This window comes from Vipera ursinii (assembly GCF_947247035.1).
Source record: "Vipera ursinii genome assembly, chromosome: 1".
Lineage (NCBI taxonomy): Eukaryota > Metazoa > Chordata > Lepidosauria > Squamata > Viperidae > Vipera > Vipera ursinii.
This window is the reverse complement of record NC_139512.1, coordinates 293410968-293432627: the sequence shown is the minus strand read 5'-3', so window position 1 is coordinate 293432627 and position 21660 is coordinate 293410968. Positions and strand designations below refer to the sequence as shown.

At 47.3% G+C, this 21660-nt stretch overlaps 1 protein-coding gene across 1 annotated transcript in view; it reads right to left on the bottom strand.

Moving 5' to 3' along the window:
* Positions 1-21071, bottom strand: part of CDC42EP3 (CDC42 effector protein 3) — a 51068-nt gene extending 29997 nt beyond the window's left edge. Inside the window, exon 1 of the mRNA XM_083349423.1 lies at positions 20629-21071. The gene's annotated coding sequence lies outside the window, so the exon portion shown is untranslated. The remainder of the gene's footprint in view (positions 1-20628) is intronic.
* Positions 21072-21660: the final 589 nt, after the last annotated feature.

Genomic DNA, 21660 nt, shown 5'->3' with positions numbered 1-21660 from the left:
GTCTTGAAGGAGGCGGTGGTGAGGCCTCTCCTCAAGAAGCCTGCCCTGGACCCAGCTGTATTGAACAACTTTCGTCCTGTCTCCAACCTCCGCTTTCTTGCGAAGGTTGTTGAGAGTGTGGTGGCGCATCAGCTCCCTCTGGTCCTGGATGAAGCGGATTATCTAGACCCTTACCAATCGGGTTTCAGGCCCGGGCACAGCACGGAGACGGCATTGGTCGCGCTGGTGAATGATCTCTGGAGGGCTCGGGACAGAGGGCATTCCTCTGTTCTAGTCCTATTAGACCTCTCGGCGGCTTTCAATACCATCGACCATGGTATCTTGCTGCGGCGTCTCAGGGGATTGGGAGTGGGAGGCACAGTTTTACAGTGGTTCTCCTCCTATCTCTTGGGACGTTCGCAGTCGGTGTTGGCAGGGGGGCAGAGGTCGACCGCGAGGTCTCTCATTTGTGGAGTTCCTCAGGGGTCGGTCCTCTCGCCTCTCCTGTTCAACATCTACATGAAGCCGCTGGGTGAGATCATTCGTGGCTTTGGAGTTGGGTATCATCAGTACGCTGATGATACCCAACTTTTCTTTTCGACCCCAAACCACCCCAGTGATGCCCTCAACGTGATGTCCCGTTGCCTGGAGGCGGTTCGGGTCTGGATGGGGAGGAACAGACTTCAACTCAACCCCGACAAGACTGAGTGGCTTTGCATACCTTCATCCCGGGTTTATTCGGACATTCCACCTCTGGCTATGGGGGGTGAACTATTACCCCCCGTAGATAGGGCTCGCAACTTGGGAGTCCTCCTAGATTCACGGCTCACCTTAGAAGACCACATAGGAGCTGTGACTAGGGGGGCCTTCGCCCAGGTTCGCCTGGTGCGCCAGTTGCGGCCCTATCTTAGCCGGGATGATTTGTGCACGGTCACTCATGCGCTCGTGTCCTCTCGTCTGGACTACTGCAACGCTCTCTACATGGGGCTGCCCTTGAGGACCACCCGGAAGCTCCAACTGGTACAGAATGCAGCCGCGAGAGTGGTGTTGGGAGTCTCCCGATACTCCCACGTTACACCTCTGCTCCGTGAGCTGCATTGGTTGCCAGTTGTCTTCCGGGTGAGATTCAAGGTACTGGTAACGGTGTTTAAAGCCCTCCATGGCATGGGGCCGGAGTACCTCAGGGAACATCTGCTGCCGGCATCAAGCTCCCTGCGCCCTGTGCGTTCCCACAGAGAGGGCCTCCTCAGGGTGCCACCGATCAGAGAATGTCGATTGGTGGCCCCCAGGGGGAGATCCTTCTCTGTGGGCGCTCCGGAGCTGTGGAATCAGCTACCGGTAGAGCTCCGGATGGCGCCCGATCTTCGCTCCTTTCGTCGCGATCTCAAGACATTTTTGTTTGTACAAGCTGGCCTAGCCTGATGGGGATCGGTGGGGTTGTTTTATTTTTGGTTTTTTAATTTTATCTCGGGGTTTTTTAGAACTGTACTTCTATTGTTTTTAATTAGGGCAATTGTTTAATCACCTTTTAATGTTTGTATTGGCTATTTTATTCTGCCCTGTGAACCGCCCTGAGTCCTCAGGGAGAAGGGCGGTATATAAATGTTATTAAATTAAAAAAAATTAAATTAAATTGTGTACAATAGTCTAGAACAGGGGTGTCAAACTGCCAACCCACGGGCCGGACGCGTCATGAGGAAACTGCGTCCACCCCATTACCAGCAATAGGGAAAAAGCTCCAAAACATGGAGTGATGTGATGTGACGTCGCGAGTTTGACATGTCTGGTCTAGAATCACTGGAGAAAAGACTTGGAAAATGACCTTGATGTTTGGGCATATTTATGAAAGAACAGACTACCTTTCAGCATGTTCATCACACTTTGGTAGTATGGCAATATAAGTATTTGCCATATAAACAACCTTCCATTCTATATTCCAGTTCCTAGGAAAAGGTCTGCCTTCAAGAAGCCTTTGCAGAGAAATTGGCTATTTGTTTTAACAGATTCCATCCCTACTTTTATTTCAGGTAATCCTTAACTTATGACTGGTAGCTTAGCAACCATTCAAAGTTCTGACAGACCCATAAAATGTATTTATGACTTGGATTCAAAATTCTGACAGCTGCTGCAAACACCCCCACCCCCAATGATTGCATGTTGGGTTCTCAGTAACTGGCCCTCATTTATAGTCATTTGCAGCATCCTGTGGGCACACAAATGTGATTTACACATTTTTTTACTGGAAATTGTTGATTACTTCCAGTTTCCATCCAAAAATACCTATTTTGGACAATGAGTTTGCTTAACGACCATGGCTTTAAGATTTATGATTGTGAGCTGCCCAGAATTACCCTGTGGTAAGGTGGACAGCCAATAAATTTTATAAACAAACTATTTATTCAACTTAATCACTGCAAAAAATGTCATAAAATCAGGTTGGCCACATGGGTGCCTCAACTTACAGCCATCATGGGATATGACAAAAATTCCAGGTTCCATTCTAGTTGTAAATTGAGGACTAACTGCATAACATTTTCTATAGTCTGAAACAGAATGGCCCAATCCAATTCTCTGAATTGCATTATGTAACTTAAAATAGGCTGAAATAAGATTATTCAATTGAGTGAATTATTCAGCTCAAAGAAGCAGAAGTCTTCAAATAATTGTTCAAAGCATACAGAGAATTATTCAGAAGAATTATTCAAAGAGAGAGAAGTACTTCCAGGGATATTCTAAAGACAAAACAAGGAACACCAGTCCTACACTATTTTCAATGGAAAACTTCCTGTTAGTATGATAATTTGAATTTATGAACAGTAAACTGATACCAAAAACCATTTCCTATTGGGAATTTAATTTACCATTACTAGTACTGGCAGTTAGCTATAGAGTCATCCAATTACCTAGTTTCTGGATATCTTAAGTAAAACAAGACATTTCACAGAGCGTATGGAATGTGTATCTTGAAAACTGAAGACAAAATAATAGTATATGTTTCTGTCTTCTAAAACATCCCACTTCTAAGTTGTTCACCCAGAGAATAAATTGAATTAAAGGCAGTTGGGATTCAAAGTTAAACCACATTATCTATTGAACTTAATTTTAAATCAAATTGCAAAGGTAGTGGATTTGTGTTTGTCTATGTATATTGAATGCATGTCAAGCTCTGTTCCAAAGTCAGAAAATCAGTGCTCCTTTGGTTCTGAATTTCAGACAGCATAACTCACAACTGAAGTGCATTTTTTCATGCCTACCAGCAAGGGAAGGGGAAAAAACATATTGTAACACAGGTGAAGTGTTTTCTATATGCAGATATGGGGCTCCAGGGCTCAACAGAGGAATATATTTTAATAGTGGGCAAGCAATATCTGAGATGCTTATGGAGTGCATGACAGTCAGGAACCAAATGCTTTTCCTTATCATCACAAAACTGGATACTGCACATATGTTATTAAGAAAAAGGGCTTCCATTGTAGATGTCATAATAAAGATCCCACTTAATTTTGTGTTTAAAACTGTACATAGCTTTGTACCAAGAAATTGGTTGGGAAACAATTTACCGTACTTCTTTTTTAGTTGTCTCTGTTTTGTTAATCACAGTACAATACCATCCCAACAGGTCATTCTTTCAGTGATTTCACTTGAAATTTGACAGATCACTATGGGAATGGAATCTGTAACTGCAGAACAGCCACCTATAATGCCATGTCCAGTGCTCTTCCCAATTAAATTAGCATGCAGATGATGGTACCTGTACTGGTTGACCTGAAAAGTCCACAATGCAGCAAAGAAACAAGTGGTAATGAGTTAATCAGAATCCCTATTAATGAGTTATGACTTCTTCTAGAAAAGCGTTTCTCAATCTCAAAATGTTTAAGATGTGTGGACTTCAGCTCCTAGAAATTTTATTATTTATTAATTTTAATTACTTTTATAAGTAACTCAAAGGAGAAAACATACATAATATTCCTTCCTCCTCCTGTTTTCCTCACAACAGCAATCTTATCAGGTGGGTTGGGCTGACAGAGAGTGACTGGTCCAGAATCACCCAGCTGGCTTTCATGACTAAAGTGGGACTAAGAACTCACAGTCTCTATAGTTTGTAGGCCAGCACCTTAACCACTAACCAAGACTAGCCTGGTACAAGCCATCTAACACTGTTATCGCTAATATCCCAAACAATATGCTGTACTACACCCACTTATTCTTCCTTCCCTAGTATTCCCCACAAGCCTATCTTCCAGGGGCTTTCAAGCTACACAGAACCATCACCATTCAACATCTTCCAGCCTGGGAGATCATCTCCAACATCACTCTTTCACTCCACAAAAGACGCAAAAGAGTACTTGTGGATTTCACCCAGAAAGCACCTTCTAGCAGCTCCCAATTTCTTCAATCTAATCTTGTCTGGTCCGCTTGTTTTTTTTGGTCAGTTACCCTACAATTCCTGATCCAGCTTGTCCATGGAATTTACTCACCAAACCTCTGATGGTGACCCCCAGTTATTCCCTGCGCAGTTTAATTTAATTTAATTTAATTAAATTTATTAATATTTCTATACCGCCCTTCTCCCTGAGGACTCAGGGCGGTGTACAGGGCAAGAATAAAACACAGAAATATACAAAAATTAAAAGATAATTAAATGCATGTCCGATTAAAATACAATAGATACATAGTAAAAACCCCAATAAAAATGATAAAAAAACCCCACCAATCCCCCCTCAGGCCAGGCCGGCTTGCTCGAACAAGTATGTTTTCAGATCGCGGCGAAAGGAGCGCAGATCGGGCGCCGTCCGGAGCTCAACCGGTAACTGGTTCCATAGCTCCGGGGCGCCCACAGAGAAGGATCTCCCCCTGGGGGCCACAAGACGGCATTCTCTGACCGGTGGCACCCTGAGGAGGCCCTCTCTGTGGGAACGCACAGGGCGCAGGGAGCTTGATGCCGGCAGCAGATGTTCCCTGAGGTACTCCGGCCCCATGCCATGGAGGGCTTTGAACACCATTACTAGCACCTTGAATCTCACCCGGAAGACAACTGGCAACCAATGCAGCTCACGGAGCAGAGGTGTCACATGGAAGTATCGGGAGACTCCCAACACAACTCTCGCGGCTGCATTCTGTACCAGTTGGAGCCTCCGGGTGGTCCTCAAGGGAAGCCCCATGTAGAGAGCGTTGCAGTAGTCTAGACGAGAGGTCACGAGCACGTGAGTGACCGTGCATAAATCATCCCGGCTTAGATAGGGCCGCAACTGGTGCACCAGGCGAACCTGGGCGAAAGCCCCCCTAGTCACGGCCACCATGTGATCTTCCAAGGTAAGCCGCGAATCTAGGAGGACTCCCAAGTTGCGAGCCCTATCTACGGGGGGTAATAATTCACCCCCCATAGAAAGAGATGGAATATCCGAATAGACCCGGGATGAAGGTATGCAAAGCCACTCGGTCTTGTCGGGGTTGAGTCGAAGTCTGTTCCTCCCCATCCAGACCCGAACCGCCTCCAGGCAACGGGACATCACGTTGAGGGCATCACTGGGGTGGTTTGGGGTAGAAAGAAAAAGCTGGGTATCATCAGCGTACTGATGATACCCAACTCCAAAGCCACGAATGATCTCACCCAGCGGTTTCATATAGATGTTGAACAGGAGAGGCGAGAGGACCGACCCCTGAGGAACTCCACAAACTAGAGACCTCGCGGTCGACCTCTGCCCTCCTGTCAACACCGACTGCGAGCGTCCCTGGAGATAGGAGGAGAACCACTGTAAAACCGTGCCTCCCACTCCCAATCCCCTGAGACGCCGCAGCAGGATACCATGGTCGATGGTATCGAAAGCCGCTGAGAGGTCTAATAGGACTAGAACAGAGGAATGACCCCTGTCCCGAGCCCTCCAGAGATCATTCACCAGCGCGACCAATGCCGTCTCCGTGCTGTGCCCGGGCCTGAAACCCGATTGGTACGGGTCTAGATAATCCGCTTCATCCAGGACCAAAGGGAGCTGATGCGCCACCACACTCTCAACAACCTTCGCAAGAAAGCGAAGGTTGGAGACCGGACGAAAGTTGTTCAATACATCTGGGTCCAAGGCAGGCTTCTTGAGGAGGGGCCTCACCACCGCCTCTTTCAAGACGGCAGGGAAGCTACCCTCACTCAAAGAAGCTGATATAACTGCCTGGAACCAGCTGCGTGTCCTCTCCCGGGCTGCATAAACCAGCCAGGAAGGGCACGGGTCCAATAAACATGTGGTGGAGCTCAGTCTCCCCATAATCCTGTCCACTTCCTCCGGAGTCACAGAATCAAACTCCTCCCAAGTGATATCGACAAGACCACCCGCGTCCTGATCGCCAGACTCTGCCCAGTCGGAGTCCAAACCGGTCCGAATCCGAGTGATTTTGTCCGACAGATAATTGTTAAACTCCTCGGCACGACCCTGCAAGGGTTCCTCCCTCACCTCCTGATTAAGGAGGGAGCGAGTCACCCTAAACAGAGCAGCCGGGCGATTATCTGCGGACGCGATAAGGGTAGCGAAGTGATTGGACCTCGCCACCCTTATCGCAGCGAGATAAGACCTAATATGGGTTCTTAGTCGCAATCGGTCGGATTCGGATCGGCTGGACCTCCAACCGCTCTCTAGGCCCCGTCTCCGGCGCTTCATCTCCCGGAGCTCCGCGGAGAACCATGGAGCTCGACGGGATCTGCATCGGGTCAGGGGCCGCAAGGGTACAACTCGGTCAAGAGCCTCAGTGGCTGCCCTTTCCCAAGCTTCCACTAAGGCATCTGCCGAGCTGTGAGTGGGGGAGGCAGGTGGGGACCCCAGCGCTGCCTGGAATCTCGCGTAATCCATTAAGCATCTGGGGCGGTACCATCTAACTGGTTCCACACACCCACGGCGGGGGGTGGCAAAACGGAAGACCAGCCGCAGGAGATGATGATCGGTCCATGACAGGGGCATAATAATTGGAGAGCCCCCACCAAGATCATCTAACCACCGACCAGATAAGAAAACTAGGTCAAGGGTGTGGCCTCCCTCATGAGTCGGTCCTGAAATTACTTGCGTCAGGTCCATGGCCGTCATGGAAGCCATGAACTCCCGAGCCAACTCAGATGATCCTCCCAGAGATGGTAGATTGAAGTCCCCCAAAACTATAAGTTTCGGGAACTCAACCACCAACCCAGAGAGGACATCGAGAAGCTCAGGCAGGGCTGCTGCTGCGTGACTAGGCGAAAGATACACCAGCAGCAAGCCCAACTGCGCACCAGGGCCGCATCTCAAGAAGAGAGACTCACACCTGACTATCTGCGGAACGGTGGCCTCCCGCGGAGCTAAGGTCTCCCTCATGACAACAGCCACTCCCCCACCCCTACCCTGAGCCCAAGGCCGGTGTAGCACCCGGAAACCTGGTGGGCAGATATCAGCCAGAGGAATACTGCCCTCTGGGCCCAACCAAGTCTCCGTGATGCAAGCCAGGTCCGCCTGCTCACCCTCGACCAAGTCACGGACGAGAGGAGCTTTATTAACGACAGACCTGGCATTCAGGTACACCAGCCGGAGCTCAGGCGGCTGCACATCCTCACTCCCGGGACCTCGGGGTAGAACAAGAGGGTCGGAACGCCTCACCGCTTGCAAGTAGCGGAGAGGCCTTCCCTGAGATCGATACGGCCCTCTGTTCCTGCACCTGCTGCCATTCCCTAACGTCGTGGGAATAGGCATTCCCACGACTTGCCCTGGAGCCCAGGGGGCGACCGACCCCCGCTCCTCCCCTCCGCGATCAATCCCGGCCCTGGCCTGAACAGTGGTTGCTGGACTGCCCCCCATATCCGAACAACCAAAAGAAGTTCCCACCCCCCTCCCTAACCTCCTAAAAATTTAACCAAAAAACTAACCAGGGGCCTCTTATTTGGCTTATAACGGAGGCCCCTACCCATGCCCAGCCATCTCTCAGGGTCCCAACACTCGGGCCCTTCATCAAGAGGAGATGTAAACAGTAAGGCGGGTCGCTCCCAGGATGGGGGGGCCCCCCTGAGAGCGTATAAGGTCGTGCTAGAATAAGTCAGACGCATGATCTTAACAAGTCCGACAAAAAAACAGCAAGGCAGACCAGATCAACATGGGAGGATCTCAAAATGAATAAATCGAAGGCAAATGACCAGAGAGCCAGCCCAGCTCCACTGCCACTAGAGCTGGGAAATCCCGGGACAGATCGAATCCCGCCCTCTCACGGCGGTCAAAGCCAGGGGGCAACCTGGTACATACAAACCGGGGGAGCAATACCCCCCAGAGCTCTCACCTCTGGGAGGCAGCAGATGTAAAAAACTTAACCACTCTACCACCGTGGTTACAACCCGGGCCTTCTATTATAGGGGAGGGGGGAGAAGGGGAGGGAGTTAGAGCAAGAATCTATGAAATACATCAGGATTAATAAGCCAGCATGATCACAAAATGGTAGGAGAGATTCTGGTTATATAAGTCACTTCCATGTTGCAAAAAAGACTGGATGATAGTCAGTCAAGAAGGGAAACCACAACATGGTCCAATGATTTTCTGGCGGTGCAGAGATTAAATTTTGCCTCACAAATGTCCGAGGCAACAGCGTCCGCGTTCCACCACCAGGCCAGGTCACCATATCAGAGAGGCCCACTCCCTTCACCGTCAGCCATCTCGGGAACCAGCTAAACAACGTCTCCACCACTCCAGCATTTTCACCCCCCCCCGCCGCTCCAAGCCGCGATTCATAGTCATTCCAGCAACAGGAAGGCATTCCGGAGCATCACCGAGCTGTAAACAATTAATCCGGGCGTCACAGATCTCAGGAACACCACCAGGCTCCGTAGAAGGGGTCTCGGGACCTCCGTTACACAAATGGTCAGCCGGTCGGAGCCACGCTGAGCGAAGCGTCGGCAAAAAAAATCAAGGTCTTTCCAGGCGCCTCAGCAGCCTCCGCAGTCTCCATCGGGGCTCCGCCCAGCTCCTCCGCCTCGAACAGCCTCCATCGGAGTTCGCCGGGTCCTTGCGGCACCGATAAACAGCTGATCGGCGCCATACAACACGGGGCTCTGCTCGGCTCTTCCGCGTCCACCAAGCCGTCCAGGAACTCCCGAAACTCCTCCGGGCTCCTCCAGGCTCCTCCGGGCTCAACTGACAGTCCTCAGAAGGTCCTCAGAGAGTCCTCGGAGTCCTTGGTGAGTCCAGGCTCCCAGAGCCAGGCAAACCATGTAGGCGTTCTCAAGGCAGGCACCAAAGGCGTTCTCAAGGCAGTTCTCAAGGCAGGCACCAAAGCTCAGCTCCCTCGTCCTCATCCTCCTCCTCCTCACCTTCACAGGACCCAAATATCACTGTGAAGCTCCCCAGGGTCGCCACATTGTTAAAATTGCCGAAGCTCCTAACGGAGCTCAGCCGTGCACGTCCGCCATCTTGGGCATGTTATCCATAGTCAACTGTTTCCTACAGTGCCTGTAATTCTCACTGCATCAACTTTGTTACAAATGCGTAAACTGAGCACTACAACTTGTTTACTGGACCCATGTCCCTCCTGGCTGGTTTCGGCCACCGGGGAGGTGACAGGGGGCTGGCTCCAGGCAGTTGTCAATGCTTCATTGATGGAGGGTGTCTTCCCCTCTGCCTTAAAAGAGGCGGTGGTGAGGCCCCTTCTCAAGAAGCCTGCTCTGGACCCGGCCTCCTTGAATAACTATTGTCCTGTCTCCAACCTTCACTTTGTTGCTAAGGTTGTTGAGAGTGTTGTAGTGCATCAGCTTCCGCAATTCCTGGATGAAGCGGACTATCTGGACCCGTACCAGTCTGGTTTTAGACCCGGTTACAGCACGGAAACGGCATTGGTTGCACTGGTAGATGATCTCTGGCGGGCCCAGGACAGGGGTTGCTCCTCTGTCCTGGTCCTACTTGACCTCTCAGTGGCTTTTGATACCATCGACCATGGTATCCTGCTGCGACGGCTCAAGGGGTTGGGAGTGGGAGGCACTGTTTTACGGTGGTTCTCCTCCTACCTCTTGGGCCGTTCACAGTTCGTAGTGGCAGGGGAGCAGAGATCTAACCCAAGGCCCCTTTCTTGTGGGGTACCACAGGGGTCGGTTCTCTCCCCCCTCCTTTTTAACATCTATATGACGCCGCTGAGTGAGATCATCCATGGCTTTGGAGTGAGGTATCACCAATATGGCGATGATACCCAGTTGTTTATCTCCACCCCGAGCCAACCCAGTGATGCCCTTGATGTGATGTCCCGGTGCCTGGAGGCGCTGCGGGTCTGGATGGGAAGGAACAGGCTCAGGCTGAACCCTCCAAGACCGGGTGGCTGTGGATACCGGCATCTTGTATTGTCCAACATGTTCCACCTCTTTTGATGGGGGGGAGCTATTGCCCTCCTCAGAAAGGGCCCGCAACTTGGGTGTCCTCCTGGATTCATGGCTTAATTTGGAGGATCATCTAACTGTTGTGACCAGGGGGGCCTTTGCACAGGTTTGCCTGGTGCGCCAGTTGCGCCCCTTTTTGGACTGAGATGCCCTATGCATGGTCACCCATGCCCTTGTCACTTCTCGCCTGGATTACTGCAATGCTCTCTACATGGGGCTGCCCTTGAGGTGCACCCGGAGGCTTCAACTGGTGCAAAATGCACCTGTGCGGGTGCTTATGAGAGTATCTTGATACTCCCATGTTACACCACTCCTGCGCAAGTTGCATTGGCTTCCGGTTGCCCTCCGGGTGCAATTCAAGGTGCTGGTAATTACCTTTAAAGCCCTACATGGCTTAAGCCCGGTGTTCTGTACCAGCCTGCTACCGGCCCCGCAGCAAAAGCAGGGACAACCCCTTTAGAAACGGCAAGAGGCTGGAATAAAGCCTGCCAAATTTATTCACATAAAACAGAGCAAGACAAGACACCAACCATAAAACACGAGCTAAGAAGCAGGAACAATCCAAGCGGTTGCCTTCAGCAAACCAGCCCTCCCACACATTCCCCTTAAATACAGTTCAGGGCGTGGCCTCTCTGTGCCTCATTCCGAGGTGCCCCATTGCCTTCCTCTGTTTACTCCTGACTGACTGCCTCCTGCGTCGGGCGTCCTTGAACAGGGCCAGCTGTGGGTCATCTTCATCCACGCTGTCAGGCTCACACAGCTGGATCTGCATCGTGACCAGATGAGAGGGGCCTTGCTGGGGGCTCTCATCAAGCTGTCCAATCCCCTCAGCAAGCTCTTCAACACCCCCCTCCTCCTCCTCTGAGTCGTCCGACCCAACTGCCGAACCCACAGGCTGACCCTGAATCACAACACCCGGGGTACTTGCGAGACCACCTGCTGCCAATGTCAACCTCCCATCGCCCAGTTCGCTCCCACAGAGTCGGCCTCGTCAGGGTGCCGTTGGCCAGGCAATGCCGGCTGGCGACCCCCAGGGGGAGAGCCTTCTCTGTGGGCGCGCAGACCCTCTGGAATGAACTGCCTCCAGAGCTGCGGACAGCCCCTGACCTTCGATCCTTCCACCGCGACCTGAAGACATGGTTGTTCCAACAAGTGGGCCTGGACTGATCATGGTTTTTTAAATTTGGTTTTTATCGGCTTAAATTGTCCTTTATTTCTTTATTGTTTAATTCTTTTTTAATCTTTGTGTTCTATGAGTGAGGGTTATTTCCCCACCGTCTTGAAGGAGGCGGTGGTGAGACCTCTCCTCAAGAAGCCTGCCTTGGACCCAGCTGTATTGAACAACTTTCGTCCGGTCTCCAACCTTCGCTTTCTTGCGAAGGTTGTTGAGAGTGTGGTGGCGCATCAGCTCCCTCTGGTCCTGGATGAAGCGGATTATCTGGACCCCTACCAATCGGGTTTCAGGCCCGGGTACAGCACGGAGACGGCATTGGTCGCTCTGGTGAATGATCTCTGGAGGGCTCGGGACAGGGGATATTCCTCTGTCCTAGTCCTATTAGACCTCTCGGCGGCTTTCGATACCATCGACCATGGTATCTTGCTGCGGCGTCTCAGGGGATTGGGAGTGGGAGGCACGGTTCTTCGGTGGTTCTCCTCCTATCTCCTGGGACGTTCGCAGTCGGTGTTGGCAGGGGGGCAGAGATCGACCCCGAGGTCTCTCGCTTGTGGAGTTCCTCAGGGGTCGGTTCTCTCGCCTCTCCTGTTCAACATCTACATGAAACCGCTGGGTGAGATCATTCGTGGTTTTGGAGTTGGGTATCATCAATATGCCGATGATACCCAACTTTTCTTTTCGACCCCAAACCACCCCAGTGATGCCCTCGCTGTGATGTCCCGTTGCCTGGAGGCGGTTCGGGTCTGGATGGGGAGGAACAGACTTCAGCTCAACCCTGACAAGACTGAGTGGCTGTGCATTCCGGCATCCCGGGACATTCAAAATGTTCCACCTCTTTCTATGGGGGGTGAGCTCTTACCCCCCGTGGATAGGGCTCGCAACTTGGGAGTCCTCCTAGATTCACGGCTTACCCTAGAAGATCATGTAGTGGCCGTGACTAGGGGGGCTTTTGCCCAGGTTCGCCTGGTGCGCCAGTTGCGGCCCTATCTGGACCGGGATGCCCTGTGCACGGTCACTCATGCGCTCGTGACCTCTCGCCTTGACTACTGTAATGCTCTCTACATGGGGCTTCCCTTGAAGACCACTCGGAGGCTCCAACTGGTACAGAATGCGGCCGCGAGAGTTGTCTTGGGAGTTTCCCGGTACTCCCATGTTACACCTTTGCTCCGCGAGCTGCATTGGTTACCAGTTGTCTTCCGGGTGAGGTTCAAGGTCTTAGTTATGATCTTTAAGTCCCTACATGGCATGGGTCCGGGGTACCTCGGGGACCACCTGCTGCCGGCTTCAACTCCCCTCCGCCCTGTGCGTTCCCACAGAGAGGGCCTCCTCAGGGTGCCTCCGGTCAGGGAATGCCGACTGGCGGCCCCCAGGGGGAGAGCCTTCTCTGTGGGTGCCCCGGCTTTGTGGAACCAACTGCCGGTGGAGCTCCGGACGGCATCGGACCTCCGAACTTTCCGTCGTGGTCTGAAGACCCATTTGTTTGAATTGGCCGGTCTGGCCTGATGGGGGAGTTGGGTTTTAAATTGTCTTTTTAGATTGTATTATTGTTTTTAATTGGGCACTGATTTAATCTTTGTTTTAACTTTTGTATAGTATTGTATTTTTATTTATATGCCCTGTGAACCGCCCTGAGTCCCCAGGGAGAAGGGCGGTATATAAATTAAATAAAACATAAACATAAACATAAACATGTTTTTTAATTTTTTATTGTTGTGGGCCGCCCTGAGTCCTTAGGGAGAAGGGCGGCATATAAATTTAATAAATAATAATAATAATTAGTTCCACCAATGTCACCTGATATAGCTCCAACAACTGCCTGGCAGTCTCTCATCCCTGCTTCTAGCATTGCTCCTCTTGCCACAACTCAGCTGACAATGGTGATGGCAATAAGTTTCCTTTATTGGAGCTAAGCCGACTCCCTCTGGCCACTACATTGGTCAACAACAGTCTTGCAATTCACACTAGAACAACTGAGGAATCAAGCAGCAAAGAGTGGGCCTCTCCAAAATAGATCACATATAATCTCTCTTCTTTGAAGAAAACCTTGGTGTAGAAATTATTTAAGTTTCCATAGAAGCCTTTTAAAAGAGAGCCTAATACTTTTGGTCTGAAGTTTTCAGAGTCAACAAAATTTATGACATGAAATGAGTAAAAGGTAATTAGATAGCAGTATGGTACCAATTTCACACAGTGAAATTAAGAGTTTATAACTGCTATTGCCTCTATAATTATAGGGAATAATATATGAAATTATGTTTGGTATTCCATGTAAATCTATGCTCCCAAAAGAGATACTTTCTTGGCAATGTAACACAGCCCTGCCTTTTGAAATTCCTTCTGTTACTAATATCTCTCAGTCTTTTCTTGGAGTAACAGTTAGAATAACCTGAAGTAAGTTTTCTTAGCAAAGAACAGCTTGGTCATTTATATCATTTACGGAACAGTTTTACTAGTCCTTAAAGGCTAATGAATGTTAAAATAGTTATTTCCTAAGTATCAGGATATCCACAAACCTAACCAGACAATTTCTACTATAATTAAAGAGGTTCACATTTTATAAACATGATTATGATCACAGTATAATAGAAACTAGAGAATGAGTTTGGTGTAAAAATTAAGGTACAAGGCTACAAATGAGGAGAGTATGAGATCTAGTCCTGCTTTAGGCATGAAGCCATCTGGATGACTTTGGGCCAGTCACTTACGCTCTCAGCTGTAGCAAGCACTCAATGTCAAACCACTTCTGAGATCTTGCCAAGGAAACTGCAGGGACTCCTCTAGGAAGTTTCCAAGAGTCAACATTGATTTGAACACAAACACAAAATAGAAACTAGCACCAAAATCTAAAATACAAGTGCTCTGAGATCAAAGGGGTTTACTTGTTCCATATTAGACATGACAGGAATTGCAGAAAAAAATCCCTTACCAAATAGTTTACTAAAAACAATCAAACAAAAACCTTATGATACTGCTTTCCTATCCACTACTTAGATTACACTCTTACATTGTATTTCTTTACTGATTGATTAACCATGTTTAAAAGATATCCATGTCTGCAATTTTGGGAATTCTTTGACAGCTTCCTTGAATAAAGCTCCCCCCTTTCCTAGCCTCTGAAAATACAAAGATAGCAATAAAATTGGAAAAGAAGTAATTTGATTCACTTCAATCATGTTTAAAATGGGCACTTCTACATTCCACTTAGCTAGGACTCCAGAAAGGACGATGAAATTGTTCCATGTATTATAATGGAGCAGTTATAAAGAGGAAGAACATTTTCTGGCTGGCTCCCAAGTAAAATCTGCAGTTGCCTCCCTAAACATACATATTTTAAAATTTGTTGATTTTAATTAGCAAGGATAGAGTTCTTAAGTTAATGTGTTTAGGTTCATTTTAATTTTCTTGTTTTCATCACGGCTGTATTCCAGTACTTCCCAAGCATGAAAACAATTATAAATTGCTTTACTCTTTCATCTCCTATTGTTATATGACAAATGTTGAGGAACCATGGAATGAATTATCATTTCCTACCAATAAATAAGCAACTCAAAGAAGGAAGGAAAAATACTTTCATTTTTTTTCAAAGCTAATAAATTTCAGATTTTTATATACTTTCTTGGTGCTATAGCTAGTATGATATTAAAGCTTTTACAGCATTTATTTATTTATGAAATGTATACATTGCCTCAATTCAGCTGGACTGTAGTAGAACATAACTTTGAGCCCTGATAGTGCAGTGGTTAGAATGCAATGTTGGAGACAAATTCTGCTAACAGTTTGGAGTTTGATCCTGACGGGGCTCAAGGTTGACTCCGCCTTCCATCCCTTCTGAGATTGGTAAAATGAGGACCCAGATTGTTGGAAGCAATATGCTAACATTGTAAACTGCCCATGGAGTCTGTAAAGCAGACATGTCAAACACAAGGCCCGGGGGCCAGATCCAGCCCGTGGTTTCATGCGGCCCACGAAGCCATCCTGGAAACAGTGAGGGAACAGCCCCCACTGCCTTGGCCCTGGCCCAGAGACCCTCCTTCTGCCAGAGACCCTCAGATCTGTCCCACTCCTGCCCAGGCCCCCATAGGCACCCTTGATGCCAACGATGCAGTTGGCCATGCCCACCCAGTAGGCCATAAGCACTCTAGCCACGCCCACCCAGTAGGCCACACCCACCCAGGCCATACCCACTCGGCCCCCTGAGGGCAACCGCAATGCTGATGCGGCCCTCAATGAAATTGAGTTTGACACCCCTGCTGTAAAGCACAATGAAGTGGTATATAAGTGCTATTGCTCTTCCTATTGCAACAGTAGCAAATTTAATTGGTTTAAAAAGACTTCTTGACTTAAAGTTTATTTTCTTCCATTTTGCTGGTGCAAGTCATCCTCTTCAGTCCAGTGTGAACTCAGCTCCACTCTGAGGACATGAAAGTTAAGACCATTCATTGCTCCAGATATAAAGCCCTCATATAGCCCTCAATCCCTTTCCTTAGGCTACTCTTATTATTTCTGATAGGATTTCAAGGCAATAGGACATACCAGAATTATATATAAGTTGTGTCCCTGCAGCATATTTACCCATAATTAAACAAATCATGGTTTACTGTATTCAATGAATCCAATTTTCTAGATTTGTACAATGAAAGCCATAAATTAACTACTGTACACAGATGAAGTTCATTCCTCATATTTGAATAAAAAGGCTATTAAGGATTCAGGATGAATACAGCCAATATATAGTTTACAGTAGCATCTGTGAAAGTGGAGTTTGTCAAAATCTGCAAAAGGAAGATAGATGTAATTGCACAATATAAGCTCCAACACTTTTCTACCTGCAGTAATGTTACCTGCATACACAAAAGAGGCAGGGCTTCGATTTTGATGTTGTGCATGCCATCTTGCAGACCACATCCCCTGCTTTCCTGTGGATACCCTTGATACTTTATGATCATCCATATACAGCTCCCTTTATTTCAATGAATTCTTTCCTGATGCAGGCAAAATATAATTTTTTAAAAAAATTACTCTATCAAAACTATTGTTCCTTTAATAAATCTGGAATAAAAATCATATACATTTGTCCCAAACATATGTTCTTTGCTAGGGTTCAGAGAGTCCACTATCACAGGATATCATTCTTCAATTGCTATCATGGGACTCACATTTTCATAATTACAGCCACTGGCCATGCTACTTGGGGATTTTTGTAGATATAGGGCTCAACCTATAAACAGAGGAAGACTACTATGAGTCATTTATAATGCTTTCCTATCTTCACAGCTGCCATTCCCTCTTTCTGAATATTATCGCCTAACTGATTAATGCATTAATCTACTGATTTTCTTCAAACTTATTGTATTGAGAACTATGGCACAGTATCTTGTGAAGGGTTGACAGTCTTTATAAGCAAACATACTTAAACTCAGCATATAAAAGATTTTAAATGGCTAGAAGTCTATCTAGATGAATAATTCCAATCAGCTTAGATGATTATGGACAATGAAATTCTGTCAACTATTTTTTCTAAAAGTTATTATTGAAACTTATTCTTTTGCTTGAACATCAAATTAAAATTTGATTTTGCCCTTTATGGTGGACAGTGATGAATCATGGAAGAACAGATACATCTAATAAAGCAGATCAAGTCTTGACCCGCATATACAATTGAATTGACATATTCCTTTAAGAGCCCAGAATGATCCATCTACCAGATGCATTATTGTTCCTACCCTCTGTTTTAACTGACAGCCTCCAATTCAGAGCCATTTGTATGAATGTGTTTGCCATCTCTATAAATACAAGCCTAGCTACTAAATTGTCAAGAACAGAGAGTGAATGTAGAGAAATTGCTACAGGCGATTGAATAAAATTAACCCACACTGACAAGATGACACTCTGACAATTTAATTGCTGCATCCCATCTATAATTAACATAGTAAAATACTGCATCTAAAAGCAGCTATGAACTTGGAAAAATATAGGCTTAAACCTAGATGCAAGAAAATCACAAACAGCTTTAAGAACACACATTATTTTTCAGATGACACATAGTAAAATACTCCAGATAAAATGAAGTACTGTATGTTCCTACTCAATTAATGTATGGGATTCAATAAACTGGGAATGAAGATCCTGTGACTGTCAGAAGTTGCTGAATTCCAGTTCCCCAAAGCCTCAGCTAAGATCTAGTACAGCAGTTCCCAAAATGTGCTCTGGGGAATCCCTGGGGGGGGGGGGTATCCGAGATTCTTTCAAGGGTCTACAAAGTCAAATAAATATGTGAACATTTCTCAGTTTTAATCTCTAATTCAATAGTACATACCCTAATGGTAGATCATATAACCCATATAAACCAAAATTCAATCATTGTTAAGTATGTAAAGGAGTTCTGACAACAAAATGTTTGAGAACTGCTAAAGACATAGGCCATCCATTAGAAGGCACATGATGAATGTTGCAACATTGTGATGCAACCTCAGCCTCAGCCTTTTATATATGCATTGTCTATAATGTTCATAAGGGATAGAATCTTGAGGCACAACTCTAATTTTGTCATTCTGATGAAACCATTGGGTTCTGCAGATGCTCCTCTCTGGAGTGTCACAAGTCCCTACTCTTAATGTTCCAGGTCCCAGCATTCTTATATAACAGTGATAAGAAACTTGGTCTAATTCAGTATTGCTGAATTAGAAATCCAGGGTTCTTCCATTACTGTCCAAGCTACCTCTAGATTGCTGTACTTGCTGTAAGACCATCTTCATTCTTATACCAGTCCAATTATGAGGTTCAAGAGCACCCTTTATTTGCCACATTGGTAATAAAAAGTTACCAGGGTCACCCCTCTAATGGTCAAGCCTCACCTGTGGGATTATATTTCTCAAGAAACTGTCCAAAGTCTCAAATCAGATTTCTTCTGACAGTAGCACAAATACCTAGGAAGATAGGCTTTATAGCTTTTTAACAGCTATTTATTTATTTTTATTTATTTTATTAATCACATTTATATGACCATCCATCCCACAAGAAGCAACTCTGGGCAGCATTTGCAATACTGTAATGCATGATCACTGAGTAGGATCTCTTTTTTCTAGAAGCAGAATAGCTATCTTATTCAGGAGCTTTCCAGAGTATCTGGCTGACTCAAGCTGAAGACAGAGTGTTGGGCCAAAAAGACACTTCTGTTTCATGAGCCTCTCTTGACCATTAGTTCCGCTTGCAAATGTTGTTAATACAGGACAGAAAGCAAAAGATAAATCCTCCATCTTAGCTCATGCAGATTTTACATTGATATTTAAGGACAAATGAATCCAAGCCTCACTTTTTGAAATGCTATTAAGTAACAGCTGAAAATACAGAGAAGAAATATCATTAACTACGAAGCCCATAAAAAGAACAGTGAGCAGAACGCAGCTAAGGCAACACCCCCTTTCATTTCAAACTTCTTTTCAAATTACTATCCACTTTCACACCAGGGTTGAAAAAAAATATATGACAGCTCCTTTAGCTTAAGAAATATGGTATCTCACTATGTTTATGAGCTCAGAGTTTTATCTTACAGGATTTGGACCATGTGCTCACTTTCAATTTTCTGTGCTCTCTGTCTTTTCCTTTGAGGCAGTTAAGGTCACAGCTGCTCGACTATACAATAATCCAGTGTTTGAGCAGACATTTATTTTTAAACTTGTCCACCCAGAAATCCAGAGTTAAAAAAAGAAAGAGGGCAAAAGAATACTCTTTCAAAAATTACAGTGTGGATTTTAAAAAAAATTCAACAAAAGATTTTTGAAGGAAAGAACTGTAATGTAGATTTGCAAGGAATATCTAGTTGGCAAGTGAGGTCAGAACACAACAATAACTGTTTTTCCCCCCTCCTCGGATGGTTAAAAAATAAGAGTTCCACATCAATCCAACATCTCCATGCTGTGAGAATGGAACAAACCTAGGGAAAAAGTATACTGCATATATTCCAAGAAACTGCAGCAATGTATAACAGTGGCCTCCTGCCTAATATCTTTCAAAAGACATCAACAGTTTTGTCCATTCGAAGATGATTAAAATGTCCAAAACGGGGATGAAAATGTTCCCTGAGTTCTTAGTAAACTTTGTTATAAAATTCTCTCATATTCATTCTTTGTTTTATTATAGAAAAGCAGTTGTGCTGCAGTGGGACCTGTCATCCATAGTAAGCATGTAAAGCATAAATGCTGGTCTTCAGCACTTCACAGCATAGTGGCTGGTAACTAATTTACAGATATATTACCAAGCTAAATTACGTTCCTCAATCCAGGTTTGTTGAACTATGACTTGGTTCACACAGAATTCTAAACAATATATAATTTCTTGTCCAATGTTATTATTGAGTTCACGCATCATGAGAGGCAAAACCAAAACTCATCATATTATGGCTCAATGCAATATATCTTTTCCCCGGCTTAAAGCCATCCTAGATTATTTTAACCAGTCTCTTTCAGATTACAACTCCTAACTAAGCTCTTGGAATTTTCAAATAAGATAGCGTGGACAATACATATTACCTCAGGCTCCTTATCTCCCAGTTAGTCACTCATTTTATTTTTATTTTTTTCTGGATACCATCAGCTGTCACAAGTCATTATAAATCTGGACGTAAAAAGCGCACATTAGCTCCACATAAGGAAGTGTGGTTTGGAAAACTACATACCCAAACACAATTATCAGACCTCTCCATCAGACTGTGAACAAATAGTGTAGCCGTTCCCAACCACGTGCCATCTAGATGAAATCAAATACCGCTAAAGAACACCAAGCGAGGAAGCACATTCTGGCAATAATACATCTGTCCATAGCTACCTGTGCAAAAATCGTGCTTGTTCTGCTACACAGCCTCTTTCTTTCCACACCCAGCCTGCTCCCCCCACCCTTTACTCTGGTATCTTCTCAGCTAATTTCTAACTCGGTTCCCCACCACCACCACCACCACCACCTGCCAAGTCCCTCCCGTTATCCCCAACGTCGGAATCCACCGATCTCGCACACAAAGCAACCTCCATCCTACAGCACTGGGCGGCTCCCCGCGCCCTCCTCGGTAACACGCGCCGAAGAAAAATGGGGGGGGGGGGTGGTTTGTCAAAAAATCAAATCCTACCAGGCCGGATGGGGCTGAGGGACGGGAGAGAGAACCTGTCCGGTCCTCGTCCCTCCCAGCCAGCCAGCCAGTCAGTCAGTCAGTCAGTCAGCGTCTTGCCATGGCTTGGAACCCCGGTGGGTGCGCGAGCTCACATCCAAGGGAACGGTCGCGCCTTGCAAAGAGAGCCAGTTGCCCCGAAGCCGCTGCTGGTCCAGCAAAAGCAGAGCAGTTCCAGCAGCTGCAAGCGGCGGGAGGACCCAGCAAACTTACAGGCTCCGCCGAAGCGCGAGGCTTTTTCGCTCGCTCTTCCCCTTGATCGCTGGCTTGTCCGAGAGCGCGCGCGCGCGCGCGCGCGCAGCTGCCGAGCTCGCGCTGTACTCCTGCACGCGCCGGCTCAGCAGCACCAGCACCAGCACCAGCAGCAGCAGCAGGAACGGCGGCGGCAGCAGCTGCCACCCGGAGGCAGGCGGAGACGGCAGCAGCAGCAGCTGTTTGGGGCACGGAGGCGCCTCTCCTGTGTTTCAAGGCGGCCTCAGCACCTGTGACCGCTTGTCACCCAGGAGCGCCCGCCTTCAGAGGCTCTTCCTCCTCCTCCTCCTCCTCCTCTCCTCCTCCTCCCCCTCCCCCTCCTCCCTTCACTCTCTAGTACTAGTTAGCTGCGTCGCCCCCTGACGGGGAAACTGTTCGGTCTCGAACGCCAGCCTAGCCAGAAAAGGGAATGGGAGACGAGTCGGCGGCGGCGGCGGCAGCGGGCTTTGTGAAGGCGGTTGGCTCTTTTCTTTTAGCCTCGTCAGCGAGAGCAGCTCCGCTGAAAGATGCCGAAAGAACCGAGGGAAGGCAAAAAGGGGTTTGCGGCCTTTCTTGGAGGCAGTTCGGCTCAGATGGTAGCAGCAGTCGGGACGCTGCCTCCGCTTGTCTGACGAGCGAGCAGCCTCGGCTGGAGGTTGTGTGGAGGGGCAGAGAGCGGACGACCCGGGACGCGCTACTACAGTACTGAGTGGCCGGAGCTGGAGTGACGTCACTGGGTTCTGGGCTAGTGAAGTCTTTAAT